The following is a 16,251-nucleotide window of genomic DNA, read 5'->3' as shown; positions in this document are numbered from 1 at the left end:
GGTATTCAGATGCAGCAAGGAATGTTATTCTCAGCCTTGTTTTCTCTGGTAGCACAGGATCACAGGATCTTGGAGTTGAAAGGGACATTGATGTGTCCATACTTTAATCCATACTGATTCTTCTGTTTATTTATTTATTCATCCATTTATCTATTTATTTCGAGATTCATTTTTATTTTATTTTTTGTTCAAAATTCTATCTCTCCTTTCCAACCCTCCCTTATCCACTGAGATGGTAAGAATTACAAAACCCGTAACAAAAATAAAGTCATACAAATGTCCACATTAGCTATATTTAAAAAAAAGGAAAGAAAAAATTAAAAAAAAAAAGCTTGTCTGTGCGCTGAGTCCATTATTTCCTTATCTGGAAGTTGATAGCATTTTTCAGTATGAATCCTTTGGAACTAAAGTGAGTCAGTTTGTTGACCAGAATTACTACATCTTTCACAATAGGTTGTCTTTGCAATATTACTATTAATGTGTACATTGTTCTTTTAGTTTTGTTCACTTCATAATTCATGTAAGTCTTCCCAGGTTCTTCTGAAATAATTACCTTCATAATTTCTTTTAGTAAAATAGTATCTAATCACATTTATATACCATAACTTGTTCAGCCAATCCCCAATTGATGTATATCTCCTGTTAAAGTAAACACAAATTACACTTAAATAATACAAATAAGCACAAACAAATCAAAGGTACATGAGCTATAATAGAGTGTATTTTTTCATAAATGGCACCATCCACTCATATTCCAGCAACATAAAACAACATTGGGGTGTAATATTTATTGGGAAAGGAAATAGGAAGATTGGAAAACGGGATAAATGGGGAATAATGGGAGGTTTGTATAGGGGTAAGGAGGAGTTAAAGGGAGAGAGGGAATATTGCTTGGAGAGGCAAGGGAGGGAGATGCCCCTGCTGAGAGGAAACAGCAGGGGTCCAATGAGGTCTGTTTGTCTTTGAATGACTGAAACTGAAGTTCAGCTCCCTCTATGACCAGAAAAGATAGTCCACTTATCTGATTTCGAATTCAAATAAATAGGGGTATATTTAATTTAAAATGGTAAAGGGAATTAGGAGGGGATTAGGAGTGTCTACTAATAATAATAACCCACCCAAGTAATAAATAAAATAAACTTATTAAACTAAGCTAAATTAAAGAATAAATTCAATAGGGACCAGAATCTCACAAGTAGAGTCCTTGGCAGGCAGGTAACAGGCAACCAGCTGTTGGGTCCTCAGGTGTCCCAGAGGAGAGAGAAAAGACTCCTTCAAACACTCTGTCCACCAGAAATGTGTGGGAAATCTCTCAGCCTTGTTTCTTTCAGAGGCAGTGTACCCATTTCCTCACATTTCCTTGGAATGTCATTTTCCTTTTCTACCATATTAATCCATCTGATAGGCATGAAGTTACTTCAGAATTTTAAAAATTTATAGTTCTCTAATTTTAAGTGATTTACAGCATTTTTATATAACTAATGATAGCTTGGATTTTTTTTCTGAGAAAAATTCCCATTCATAGTATTTGACCATTTATCAGTTGAAGATTTTACTACAGTGAAATTCTCTCTCTCTATTTTGGTCATGAATTGTTCACTTATTAATAGATCTGAAAGATAATTTATTGTATGTTCTAGTAATTTGCTTGTGACATTATCCTTTATAGCTAAATTATAGATCCATTTGGAGATTGTTTTAGTATACAGTGAGTGATGTTTGTCTCTACTTAGTTTCTTCAGGACTACTTTCAAATTATCTAGCAGTTTTTGTTAAAGTTTTTGCCGTAATAGCTGGGATTTTTAAAATTTATCAAACACTAAGTTATTGTGTTCATTTGCTTTTTTATATTGTATACCCAATCAATTCCACTGATCACTACTCTATTTCTTGTATAATACCAAATTCATATATGTTTACAACTTTGTAGTGTAGTTGGATATTGGTAGGCCCCTTTCTTTTGTATTATTTTCTTTGATATCATTAATATTCTTGACATTTGACTTTTCCAGTTGAATTTTATTAATATTTTTTCCTAACTTAATAAAAGTTTTTTTGGTAATTTGATTTATGTGGAACTTAATGAGTAAGTTAATTTAGATGGTATTATAATTTTTATTATATTGACTTGGCATACTCATGAATAGTACATATTTCCCCAGTTATTTAGATTTGTGTCTATTTGTGTGAAGAACATTTTGTAACTCTGATTATATAGTTCTTCAATGAATCTTGGCAGGTAGACTCCCAAGTACTGTCTGTAGTCACTCTAAATGGAACTTCTATTTCTGTCTCTTCCTGCGAGATTATCTTAGTAATATATAGAAATGTTAATGATTTGTAGGTGGTTTTGTACTTGATTTCCTGCAACTTTGCAGAAGTTGTCAATTATTTCAATTTATTTTTGTGAAGTCAATGTTCTCTAATCATCATATGATCTTCAAAAAATAGTAATTTTGTTTTTTAATTGCCTATGCTTATTCCTTCAATTTCCTCTTATTCTTACCATTCTTTTGGTAGCATTTCTAGTATAATATTGAATAAAATGTCAATAATGGACAACCTTGTTTTACACTGGATCTTATTGGAATAGCTTCCAGTTTATCCCTATTACAGACAATGCTGGCTGATGATTTTAGATTGATAAAATTTATCAATTTAAAAAAGTTCAGTTTATTCCTACACTTTCTAGTATTTTACTTAAAAACAGTATATTTTGTCGAAAGATTTTTTTCTGCATCTATTAAAATAATCATGACTTTTGTGTTTTTTATTATTGATATGCTCCATTATACTTTTAGTTTTCCTAATATTGAAACAGTCTTTCATTCCTGAAATAAATATAGCCTGGGAATAATGTATGATATTTGTGATATGTTTTAATCTCCTTGCTAGTATTTTATTTAAGTTTTTGCATCAATATTCATTAGAGAAATTGATCTGAAGTTTTCTTTCTTGTTTTTGCTATCCTTGGTTTAGGTAACAAGATCATCTTTTTGTAATAGAAGAAATTTGGTAGGATTCATTCTTTACCTACTTTTTTCAAATATCTTAGAAAGTATTGGAATTGTTTTTTAAATGTTTGGGTAGAATTCACTTGTAAATATACTTGGTCTCAGTTTTTTTTTATTAGGGAGTTCATTTATGAATTCAATTTCTTTTTCCAACATAGAATTATTGAAGTATTCTATTTTCTATTAAGTTAACCTGGGCAATTTATATTTTTATAAATATTCATTCATTTAATGTAGATTTTTGGCTTCATTATCATATTGCTGGGCAAACTATCTTCTAGAAATTGCCTCTATCTTCACTGGTTGTGCACTTACTCTTTTTATTTTTGAGAATGACACTTTGGTTTTCTTCTCTTTCAAAAAAGTCAAATTAGGCAATGATTTATCTATTTTTGTTTTTTTCTCAGATAACTAGCTTCCAAGTTTATTTTTTGGTTATTTAAAAAAATTATTTTTATTAATTTCTCTTTAGATTTTTAGAATTTCTTTTGGTATTCAATTGGGGATATTTAATATTTTAAATTTTTTCTTAGTTGCATGCTAATTCATTGATCTGATTCTTCTTTTATTGATGAAAGCATTTAGTCACATAAACTTTCCCCTAAGTACTGCTTTGGCTGTGTAGTCATATTGTTATATCATTATTGTTAAGGAAATTGATTGTTTCTGTGTTTTGTTTTTTGATGCACTCATTCTTTAGGATTAGATAAGTTTCTAACTAACTTTTAATTTTTGCTTTAAAGACCATTTGTTGAATATATACATACATATATATATATATTGCATTATGTTCTAAAAGGTTATATATAATATTTCTGCTTTTTTTGCATTTGTTTGTAAGGTTTTGTGTCCTGATACATGGTCAGTTTTGGTGAAGGTGTCAAGTATAGCTAAGAAAAAAAAATATACTTCTATTTCCATTCAGTATTCTCAAGAGGTCCATCATATATAACTTTTCTAAAATTCTATTTGTCTCCTTAACTTTTTATTTATTCTATGGTTACATTTATCTCAGTCTGAGAAAGGTAAATTGAGATCTCCTACTAGTAGAGTTTTTCTATTTTCTCTTGTAACTCTTTTAACTTTCACTTTAAGAATTTGGTGGATGCTATAACATTTGTTGATTATATGTCTTGTATTGCTATTGCTTCGTTATATATGGTGCCTTTTAGCAAAATGTAATTAAATATGTTTTTGTTTTTGCTTTGTTTAAAATTATGATATTTACCCCTACTTCATTTTTCTTAAGCTATAACATAAGATTCTTCTCTACCCCCTTATTTTACCTTTCTGTGTGTGTTTTTATTTCAAGTGTATTTCTTGTAAATACCATATTGTTGGATTCTGGTTTCTAATCCAGCCTGTTATCCTCTTCTATTTTATGGGTGAGTTCATCCCATTTACAGTGATGATCATTAACTATGTATTTCCCTTTATTCCATCCTCTTATATTTATCTATCAGAGGCAGTTAAATCTCTTACTCTGAATTCTCCTCAAAGTTCATTTTGCTTCTGATCACTCCCTCTCTTAATCTACTCTTACTCTTATTCTGTGCCTACTTTCTCTTTGTCTCTTTCTCTTCTTATTTCCTTTTTTGTTAGATGAATTTCTATTTCTATCCCTAACTGTTTGTATGTATAGTCTTCCCTTCTTGTCCCAGTTCAAATGAGAGTGAGGTTTAAATATTGTTCACATTCCCTTACTTCCCCTTTATTGTATAAATTCTTCTTTATGCACCTGATTTATGTGAAATAATTTCCCCTGTTATTCCTTTCATTTTCCTCTTCTTCCTTTCCTCCTTTCTCAGTGCATTCTTCTTTCTCCCCTTTTCATTCTTTTGACATCATCCAAACAGTAGAATTATGCTCATGCCCAATCTCAGAGGGAAGGTATGGGGCAAAGGTTGGGAAAAGAAACTGGAACAGCAGAAAGGCCTTCCCTAAAAGGTGGGATCTTAACTGGATCATAAATAAATCAGGGAAACCAAGAGTAGAGGTTAAGAGTGAGAGCATTTGAGGAATGGGGGATAATAATTTCCAAGTCAAAGAGCCAAGAGATGGAAAATATTGTGGTCAAGGAACAGCCATTGAAGTAGAATTGTAGAATGCATGGAAGGGAGGAAAGTGTAAGAAAAATAGAAAGTTCAGATTTTGGATGGTTTTAAAGTTGAACAGAAAACTCAATATTTGATCCTGGAGTTAATAAGAAGTCATTGAAGTTTATGGTTATATCTACAAGTTAGAAAGATTATTTTGGCAGTTGAGTAGAGGACAAATTAGAATGTGGAGTGATTTTGGGAAAGGGAGACCAACTAGAAAGCTGTGAAAATAGTCCAGGTATAACATGATTAGGGCCTGCATTGGGCTATATGTGTGGATAGGAGACATACATAAAAAAGGTTATGAGAGTAAAAACAGCAAGAACTAGCAATAGTTGGATATGTATGGTGAGTTTGTGAATGTTTTCTAAAATGTGATTTTCAGAATTGAACACAAAATTCCAGATTTGTAGGACCTTTCTTAGACTCTACGTCCTTCTCTGTGTGTTTTCTTTCTCTTTAGCTACTATATTATGTTGTTGAGTCATATTAGACTTGGAGTCTACTCTAACCCCCACATCTTTTTCACATACTTTTTATATACTTTCTCTTATCCATTTGCTTTTTTAAAAAGGAGGCATGACATTTTATGTTTATTTCTATTCAATTTAATCTTATTAAATTTGACTCATAAACCCAGCCTACTGAGATTGTTTTGGATCCTAAATGTCTCTTTGAGAAAAAGATTTGAGGATCTTAGGTCATACTTAGAGTGAGCCCCCCTGTGTGGATGGCTAGCAAAAATATATTATGCTATTATAGATGGCATTAAGAATGAATAAATTTATAGTGTTCTTGTAGTCTGTCTAGGAATAATGCTTTAGTTTTCCCTTTGTTAATCCTCACCCAAATTTTCTCTATCAGGTCTTTTCTTTTCTGGTTCATGTATTTTCTTCCACAAAAGAGAGAATGAAAGAATTGGAGAAGACTTCATCACCATCAAAGTCAACTTGGACCCAACCAATAATCCCTTTTACTTAAGAAGATGTTTCCTTCCAATAGGATCTTACTCCCCATCTATTAAAAGAGTCTCAAAATTAATGTGTAGTTCTAAATTTTCAGTGGTCCATCTTTTCCTTCTTTTTATCCCATTTTCCACGTTCCAATCTCCTGATAAGGTATTTAAGTTGTTTCTCATCTTTCATGTACTTCTTTGAGAATCAATTCACACTATTTGATAACTCAGAAAGTAGATGGACACGTGTGTCATTAACTCCTCATTTTTCTGAGGCCAGATTCCTGGGGACAACTGGTAAGAGTGTATTGCAAGGATCCCTGCCTTACTTTAATAGACAGTCTTAGAGCCATTATCTTTGAGATTATCTAAATCCTTCTCAAGTTTGACAATAAACTGCAATTGGGTTGGTTGTTTGGCGACCATGGAGAGGTCAGATTTTTGGTATCTCCTGGCACTTTCAACCATTTGCTTGAGATGCCTGAGTGAGAGAATTTAAAAGATTGTATATATATATATATATATACACACTCTGGTTAAGGCCCTCATTACTTATCCCCTCAGCTTTTGCAATAGTCTCTTAAATGGTCTTCTGATGTCAGATTAATCTTCCTTAAGCTTAGTTATGATCATATCTTTACCTCGCTCAAAGCCTTCCTCAATTGCTTACTGAATTCAGTTTAAATTCCTTAGCGTGACATTGAGAGCCCTTTGTTCTCCAGCTCCAACCCACTTTTATAGTCTTATCTCTCTCTGATATCTAATAGTTAACCTGTGTCAAAGTGGGACTCTTCATTTCCCGAATATATTTTTCCTTTTCCTGTATCTTTTGCTGCTACTCTTCCTTCTACTAGAAAATGGTTTTCTCCTTGTTTTTATCACTTGAAATTTTTTTCTCAGTGGAAACCCTGCTCAAATTTCACTTCTTTGACCAAACCTTCCCTGAATGCTGTTGTATGGAGGGCAGGGAAGCTCCCTCTTTCTTCCCCTGGATGTCATTTCCTTAGGGGTTCAACTACAGAGGACCATGATCCCATTTGGTGATTCAATTCAGTTAAAATACAAGATTGTAAAGTACCTCCCTATGCAAAGCTTGATGTTAGGTCCTGCGCCTATAATGAGAAAATTGACATGATTTCTGACTTCGTGAAGCATATACTCTACGGGGATGGTAGTGGTTGTAGAATATCCATGCCTTTATAGCTATGTAGTGAGATAGTGTGGGGCAGTGGAACAAAAGCTGTATTTGTAGCCAAAGAACCTTGGTTCAAATTCTGGCTCCACTACTTTCTACCTATATTATTTAAAAAAAAAAAAAGCCCTTGCACTTCTGCCTTAGAACTGATACCAAGTATTGGTTCGAAGGCAGAAAAGTGGTAAGGGCTAGGCAATTGGTGTTAAATCACAGAGCTAGGAAGTATCTGAGGCTAAATCTGAACCCAAGACGTCCAGTGTCCAGGCTTTGGGCTCTATCCCCTAAGCCACCTAGGTATCCCATACTTTCTACCTACACATAATTTTGAGGAAATTACTTGAGGTCTCCACTCTTGTCTTTTTGCTAATTTGTAAACCGAGATACTTGCACAGATAGCCTTTCTTTCATTCTAGCTCTAAGAACATTATAGTCCTTAGAAACTTTGGAATATCCAAATTCTAATTTTCAGTTTCACTGATGAGGGTACCAAATCAAGGGTATATCTCCCCCACGGGGTACCTATAAAGAGTTAGAGGCTGAATCTCTAACATAGGGATCACTATATTATGACCCAAGGCCTGAGAGAGCTGAGAATGAGCTTTACATTTTAAAATAAAATACACTTTATTTAATACCTGTTAGGGAAAAACTAGCTTAGCTTACAAGGAAAGATTTTGTTCCTGCGACAGAAGGCTTTATGGTGGAGGTGACAACTGAGCTCGCCTGAAGGAAGATAAACATTCTATGAGAGACTCTAAATTGCAGGTCTAACCATAAACTCTAGTGACTTCTGATAACTCCAGGATCTTCCTGGCCTGAGGGATAAGTTGTACAGAGGCAAAGAGTAAGACCATAGAATATTGACTGTGGGAAACAGCTAATAATCTAGTTTGGATAGAAATATATTGTGCAAGAAGAGAAGTAATTGAGATCAGTAAGGAAAGGATGCCACAGTCCAGTCTGTGCTCCTTCCTTTCACTTAGTTATTAATATTTTTATGTGCTCCATAGAAAATTTTGGGGGGGCTCATTTAATATAAAATTCCAGCATATAATGCTGGACACCTCTCTCTTCAATTCTCATAGTATGCCTTTTATATAGTATGGCTTTTATCTCCCCTTCTGCACTTTAAATGATTTTAGCATAGGAACTGTGTTTTCTATCCATCTCTCTCCCCTACAGAACTGGCACATGGTGTTACACATAGGAGATAATCAATAATTATTTGTTGAATGAATGAATGAATGGAATAGGATGAAAAAACTTCAAGCACCTTTACATATATATATATATATATATATATATTACTCATTTGATTTCCTTTAAATTTGAAATAAAAGTTTACACAAATCTCCACTTTTGTACCCATTTAAAGGTACTAAAGGAGGTGATGTATAGAGTGTATAGAATGTATACAGTGAATAGAGTACCAGACATGGAGTTAGGAAGACTGGGGTTCAAATCTGATCTCAGACACTTCCTAGCTGTGTGACCCTGGACAAGTTACTTAATTCTGATGGCTTATTCCTTGCTACTCTTTTTGTCTAGAATTGTAACTAAGACAGAGGGTAGGTTTTTTTTTTTTTTAAAAAGTGATGCATTGGATACTAGGTCTGGAGTCAGGAAGAATCATTTTCCTGAGTTCAAGTCTGGCCTCAGATATTTACTAACCATGTGACCCTGGGCAAGTCACTTAATCCTGTTTGACTCAGTTTCTTCATCTGTAAAATGAGCTGGAGAAGGAAAAGGCAAACCATTCCAGTATCTTTGCCAAGAAAACTCCAAAAGGAGTCATTGAGAATCTGAAATGACTGAACAACAACAAAGGAAACTCTTATCTCAACAGTAACTGGGAAGAAAACACACAGGAGATTACTTTATTACTTATGAACGGAATACATTTACATTGTGGGGCTATGAAGCCTACGCAGTCATCTTTTGCACGCTTCTACCACACAACATCATCTCCTGCTCCAAGTCCTGGGCAGTATGACTCCCTCTTTGAATACTTATTTTAGAGGTAGCCGAGCGACATAGTGGACAGAGAACTGGACCTAGAGTCAAAAAGACTTGAGTTCAAATTCCTCCTCAGGTACTTATTAGCTGTGTGATCCTAGACAATTCACTTAATCTCTCTACTTCATCTTTCTCACCTGGACAATGGGGATAATACAATCACCCACCTCTTAGGATTGTTATGAGGATCAAAAAATGATGTGTATTAAGTACTTTGCAAAACTTTAAGTGCTATATACATGCTAGTTATCACCATTAATTATTATACAGATTTAGAGCTAGAAGGGAACTTAGATCATCTAGTCCAACTACTTCATTTTATAGATTAAGAAATCAAGGACCATGGAGGTTCAGTGATTGCCTACGGTCATGCAGGTGGTTTGTGGTGGACCTGAGATTTGAACTCCAAGCTTCTGGCTCCAATCCTAATACCTTCCCTCCATTACTCCCATGGCTCCACAGCACCATGTGGCAATTGATGGGCATTGATGTTAGGAGACTTGGCTTCTGGTTCTGCTTCTACCACCCAAGTTATGCATCATCCCTAGACCTCATTGTCTTACTCTATAAAATCAAGAGGTTTGACTAAATGATTTCTAAAATCACTTCCAGCTTTAAGTCCATGATTCTATTATTTTAGAGATGATCTTTTAAGGTCTCTCTCAGCTCTAAAATGCTATGATTATTTTTTAACCTTCTTTCTTCCAATGGCATCTTTCCTCTATTATTTGTTCTCTAAATATTCCAAACTTCTGACATTTCTGTCCTCCTGGTTTTAAAATTCATCAGTTCCTTTATACTCCTGGATGTGCTGGAATTATAGAAAGTATAATCCTGGGCATTGTTGTTTTTTTCTTGCTCTCTATGTGTGTGACACATGTTGCATCCTATTATAGAAACAAAAGACAGGACTTCTCTTTTATCTGCAACACAGTGCTGGGACACTGATGCCCATTGTGACCGGCACAGTCACAGCATCACATTGACAAGTGTTTCCCCCCATCTAAATTCCAGCTTACATTCATTTTGTTCTGTTTAATTAAAGGCCACCTGCACAGAAAAGACTCAGGGCTGCCTTAATGGGAAACTTTGCTGCCTGTCACCTGATAGGGCGTCTTTTGTTTGAACCATTTAGGAATGAGCCAGGAAGTGGCTTACTGTGTCAGACAGCTTTTGTCTCTGGGTTGCCATCCCTCCCCACTGCCTTGAATGTTTTAACGACCACTTGCTAAAAGATTGTGGCCTGCCTAATTAATTGATAGGATGCTGAGGAGGGAAACTCTTACATCCCATCTTTTCTCAAGGTTTCCTGAATGTGAGCTGTTCATCCTAAGCCTTTTTCTTCAGGCACACATGATCTGGATTCATCTTAACTAATTTTCCTTCCTTCCTTCCTTCCTTCCTTCCTTCCTTCCTTCCTTCCTTCCTTCCTTCCTTCCTTCCTTCCTTCCTTCCTTCCTTCCTTCCTTCCTTCCTTCCTTCCTTCCTTCCTTCCTTCCTTCCTTCCTTCCTTCCTTCCTTCCTTCCTTCCTTCCTTCCTTCCTTCCTTCCTTCCTTCCCTCCCTCCTCTCTCTTCTCTTCTTCCTCCCCTCCCCATCCCCCTCTTTATTCCTTAAAAACTCTTACCTTCTGTTTTAGAATTTATACTAAGTATTAATTTCAAGATAGAAGTCATATAGGCTAGGCAATTGGAGTTAAATGACTTTCTCAGGGTCACACAATTAGGAAGTATCTGAGTCTAGATTTGAATCTAGGACTTCCTGATTCCAGGCCTGACATTCTGTCCACTGAGTTCATCCAACTGCCTCTTTAATTTTCCACCATATCCTCATAAGAACCCTGATGAAGGTGGTATCCACATTATTACCTGATGTGTCCTCCTCATTTCCACCAACATGCCTTCACTCATGTTATTTCCCTCACTTGATATGCCCTCTGCTTCCTTTTCTTCCCATCTAAATTTTTCCTGTTTTTCAAGGCTTAAATTAAGTTCTTCTTAAGTCTACCCATCAGTCCACCCATCAGTCCACCCATCCATCCATCCATCCATCCATCCATCCATCCATCCATCCATCCACAAGCCTTTACTAAGTGCTTATTATGCTAGGTTCTTAGGAATACTCTAGGCCTCATTATTCGTCCTCATTTTTGAGCTCAAGGTCCTTTTTGTCATTCTACAATGGGTGACTGATAGAGTAACTGTCTTAGAATATTCTAGTTAGAAAGTTAGCTTCCTGAAAGGTGCTGTTTTTAGAATTTATTTGATCATACCTTAGATTTTATGTTTCCAATATGGCACAATCTCTACTAGTGAAAATCAGGGGGCAGCTAAATGGCTCAGTAGATAGTGCCCTGAACTTGGAATCAGGAAGATTCAGCTTTATAAGTTTAAATCACAGACACAAGCTCTGTGACCTTGGATAAGTCACAACTCTGCCTCAGTTCTTCAACTGTAAAAATAAGCTAGAAAAGGAAGTAATGAACCATTCCAATATACAATGGATAGAGCCCCAGGCCTGAAATTGGGACAACCTAGATTTAAATTGGGCCTCAGATATTTTCTAGTTGTGTGACCTTGGGTAAGTCACTTAACTTGTCTAGCCTTTGCTGCTCTTCTGTCTTAGGATTGGTACTAGGACAGCAGGTAAGAGTTATTAAAAAATCACTATCTTCTGGGGAATTTATAGTTTCATAAAGTTACTTAAAGCATTGAGAAATTAAAGGACTTGCCTAAAACTACATACCAGTTAGATTTTGAGGCTAATTCTCTTTCTGCCTTTGCATGTCTTCTTAGATTAAACTTGGTAAATTCTTTGTTAAGTATCAGTAGACATTTATTGATAATGATAAGGTCAGTATTAACTCTTGTTTTTTTTTTTTAATACGCTATGGACTGTTTCTCACTCACTCATATGTAAATAGCTACTCATCAATATAGTCTCTTCTGAAAAGTGAGTCTTAGATGAATACAACTCAGCTAATTTTTCCATTACTCTATTGAAAACTGTCATTTAGAGTGATTAAAGAAGAGGATATTCTGGAAAAAAGATATTTTGATTAATAAAGCATTTCCAAATTTATTGTGCACGGGCTATGACTTTTCAAAGAATGGGAATAAAATACATGTAGGAAAATCTGAATTGAGTTGAATCTTTATATCTTAACTGGGCATCAGGGTCATTGTTCTATCAGTTATGATGATGTTGCTTAGTCATTTTTCAGTTGTGTTTAACTCTTTTTGACCCCTTTTGTGGTTTTCTTGGCAAAGACACTGGCGTAGTTTGCTGTTTCCTTCTCCTGCTCATTTTATAGATGTGGCAATGGAGGCAAATAGGGTTAAGTGACTTGCCCATGCCACTTTTGAACTCAAGAAGATGAGTCCTCCTGACTCCAGCTCTAGCACTCTATCCACTATGCCACCTAGCTGCCCCATCATAGTGCTTAGATGAGCTTTAAGTCGCCATAGAGAGTTCTCCTTAAAGATAATACCATTTTACAAAAATTGATGTCAGCAAGCACGCATTAAGAACTTTGGGAGTGGGGAGAGGTGGGAGAGAGGGAAAAAAATAGAAGACAGATTTTTGGACACAGTTAATGTGAGAATTTGTTTCTCTTGAATAAACAGATTTATTCTAATTTATTACATATTTATAATAATTGGGCTATATTATTAATATATTATCTTATATATAAAAATAAATATCTATGCTTTCACACAAAAAAAAGAACCTATCATATTCCTGCTCTGTGTTAGGCACTGGGAATAATCATAAAATCCTCAAAAGGATATTTTGTTGGCAAAAATGTGGATTTTCCTGCATGGGTGCAGATCACAACCCACATCTTCTTACCTCTCCTGTTTGATACTTGTGCATGTCCTTTCATACATATGCCAATGAGGGTTCAGCCAATGTGCTGAAGGCCTTCTTCACTTTCTCCAGATATCATGAGGATCTTAATAGGGTGCCTCGACTTCCCACTAGTCCTTCTCTAGTCTTGTCACACGCACAGTCTGTTTTCTCTTCCTATCACAGAATTCTTTGATGACAACTTTTGTTCCTTTTCTTCTCTGGAGTTCTCCATTAGTTACATGTCTCAGCCTGCTCTTCCCTCCCAACTCTCGTTGCCTTCTCTGTCATATTTACCTTTAATTCTTCCACGATGGTTGTGTCCTCACTCACAAGATATGATCCGTCAGAGGACGCTAAGATAGGAGGGGGAGAAGGAAGAGAAAGCAGTGTCACCAGTGTGAGAGTTCTAGAAGTAGAGGGCGGAGAACAATGGCTAATTCTGCAGAGATCAAGAAGGAGGAGAACTAAAAAAGCCATTGGAATGAACAATGCAAAACTCCTTTATAACTCTGAAGAGATCATATTCAGCTAACAGATCAACAGACAAATGACAAAGGATTAAGGACCTTTTCCTCCGAAACTCGCTCTCTTCCCAACTTTGGTATTGAGGAGGTCAATACCAAATTTCTGACTCAGAGAAAATGGAGGCAACAACTGAAGATAGTTTTCTAGGAATTTGATTGCCAAGAAGAGGAAAGAGACAAGATAATTGCTTGAGAGATTAAAGTTTTAAACATTTTCAGTTAAAATAAATCCAAACTTTTATTAAGCACCTATTAATGTGGAAATGTAATAAATTTTAGGATTTACCCAAATAAAGTGGGGGCAGCTGGATTGCTCAGTGGATAGAGAACCAGGCCTGAAGACAGGAGGTCCTAGGTTCAACTCTGACCTCAGATACTTTCTAGCTGGGCAAATGGGCAAGTTGTTTAACCCTTATTGCCTAGCCCTTACCACTCTTCTGCCTTAGAACAAATATTGATTCTAAGATAGAAGGTAAGGGTTTAAAAAATGAATAAGGCAATGTCTACCATTGTTGGGTTGCAATTGATGTTTCTAGGGGTCTTAGAGAATGTTTTATATTGGTAGAAGCAGATGAATGCTACAGCGGATAAATTGCTGGGTCCATAGTCAGGAAGAACTGAATTAAAATTTTGTGTGACTCTAGACAAGTTGCTTATCTTCTGTCCCAGTTTTCTTTACTGTAAAATGAGGAGAACAATAGTATTAACCTCTAAGGTTGTGAGGAATAAATAAATAAATAAATAAATGAGATAATATTGATAAAGTGCTTAGATATTTAATAAATGCTTTTCCCCCTTTTCTTTCTTCTTTGCTGAAAGCAACTCTTAGAAAGAGGATGTTATAGACAAAAGTCACTCAGTTCAATGCTAGTTGCTCTACAAAGTTTTTGAACCATGGATTCATTGACTTGGGATCTTAGATGCTTTTCATTTTACAGAGAAGGAAAAGGAGTCCTAAAGGTGATGTGACTGGATTGCTGTTCTTAAGTAAAATAGCCCCTGAGAACCCTACTTCCATGTTCAGTGTTTTTTCCACTCTCCCATGGATTTTCCCCCAAAGGAGTAGGAAAAAATACCAAAAGGAGACCCCTGGGAGGAATCCCTTCCAACAACCAAGCATTTCTTATGTGCCAGGCACTATGCTAAGCACTTTACAAATATTGCTTGATATTCACAAAAACCCTGGGAAATAGCTGTTATTATTATTCCCATTTTACCATTGAGGAAACTGAGGTAGACAGAGGTAAAATTGTCACAGAGGTGACTTGCTCAGGACCACACAGCTAGTAAGAGTCTAAGCCTGGATTTCAATTCAGTTCTTCCTGACTGTAGGATCAAAGATCTATGCTTTTGCCAAAGAACTTGAAAATTAATTCATTAAATGAATTTAAGAAAAGAACAGAGCCTCAGATTAGGAAAAAAAAAGTATGTAATAATCAAAAGAGCTGGGCACAAAGAGTTCAGAGCCCTCCAATAGTTGTTAAAACTCTCCACCATCACTATTCCCTTCCCCAAAAGCATTTTGTTTATTCTTTATGTATGTTATCTATGTCTTTACTTCCATATACCTTAATCTACCCACATAATGTAATAATTTTAATAGCCAATATTTACTTAGTACTTTAAGATTTGCAAAGTTATATATATATATAATATATATGTACACACATACATACATATATCATTTGATCATCACAATAATTCCATGAGGCACATGTTATTATTATTCCCATTTTACAAATGAAGAAAAACTGAGGCTGAGAAGCTAAATAACTTGCCTAGAGTCACACAGCTAGTACCTGTCTGAAGTAGGTTTTGAATTTAACTTCTCTTTTTTTTTTAAACCCTTACCTTCCATCTTGGAGTCAATACTGTGTATTGGCTCCAAGGCAGAAGAGTGGTCAGGGCTAGGCAATGGGGGTCAAGTGACTTTCCCAGGGTCACACATCTGGGAAGTATCTGAGGCCAGATTTGAACCTAGGACCTATCTCTCAATCCACTGAGCTACCCAGCTGCCCCCTTGAATTTAACTTCTTGATTCCAAGTGAAGCATTCCACCTACTCTGCCATGGTTCCATACTCTAAAATCTTTGAGTCGATCTACAAACATTGATTAAGTGACAACTATATGGCAAATTCTAGGGCTACAAAGAAAGCCAAAAGCCAGTCCCTGTTCTCAAAGAGCTCATGTTCTAATTGGAAAAGTAATCTGCAAAAGATTGGAGAGTGTGGACTGTCCTGGATTTTGTCTTTATTCTCCCAGAGCTTCTTGTCTTGTGTATAAGCATAATGCCTTGTGTATAGTAAGCCTTTGACAAATGATTGTTTAATTGAATTAAATTGGATTGTGGCCATGATCTGCCATAAATTCACTATGTGAATTGTACTAGTTGCTTCAACTCTTTGTGCCTCATTTTTTCTCATAAAAAAAAATTATGTTACATGATGGGTTTGAACCAGATTATCTCTAAGGTCCCTTCCTTTAGTAAGATTCTCTGATTCTCTGAAAGAAACCTGAAAAAAGAATAATTATAATAACATTTACATATGTGGAAGGCTTCATGCTTTTTAAAGTGCTTTCACATGCATTATCCTAG

The 16,251-nt window shown here is 35.4% G+C and overlaps 1 long non-coding RNA gene across 1 annotated transcript; it reads right to left on the bottom strand.

Moving 5' to 3' along the window:
- Window positions 1-277: 277 nt before the first annotated feature.
- On the bottom strand, window positions 278-13,524 carry LOC130453678 (uncharacterized). Its single transcript, XR_008911161.1, has 2 exons — window positions 13,131-13,524; window positions 278-639 (listed from the first exon to the last, which is right to left on the bottom strand). It is a non-coding gene; the product is annotated as an uncharacterized LOC130453678 (long non-coding RNA).
- Between the last annotated feature and the right edge of the window lie 2,727 nt (window positions 13,525-16,251).

Source organism: Monodelphis domestica, chromosome 4 (genome assembly GCF_027887165.1).
Source record: "Monodelphis domestica isolate mMonDom1 chromosome 4, mMonDom1.pri, whole genome shotgun sequence".
Classification (NCBI taxonomy): Eukaryota; Metazoa; Chordata; class Mammalia; order Didelphimorphia; family Didelphidae; genus Monodelphis; species Monodelphis domestica.
This window is presented reverse-complemented; position numbering and strand designations above follow the sequence as displayed.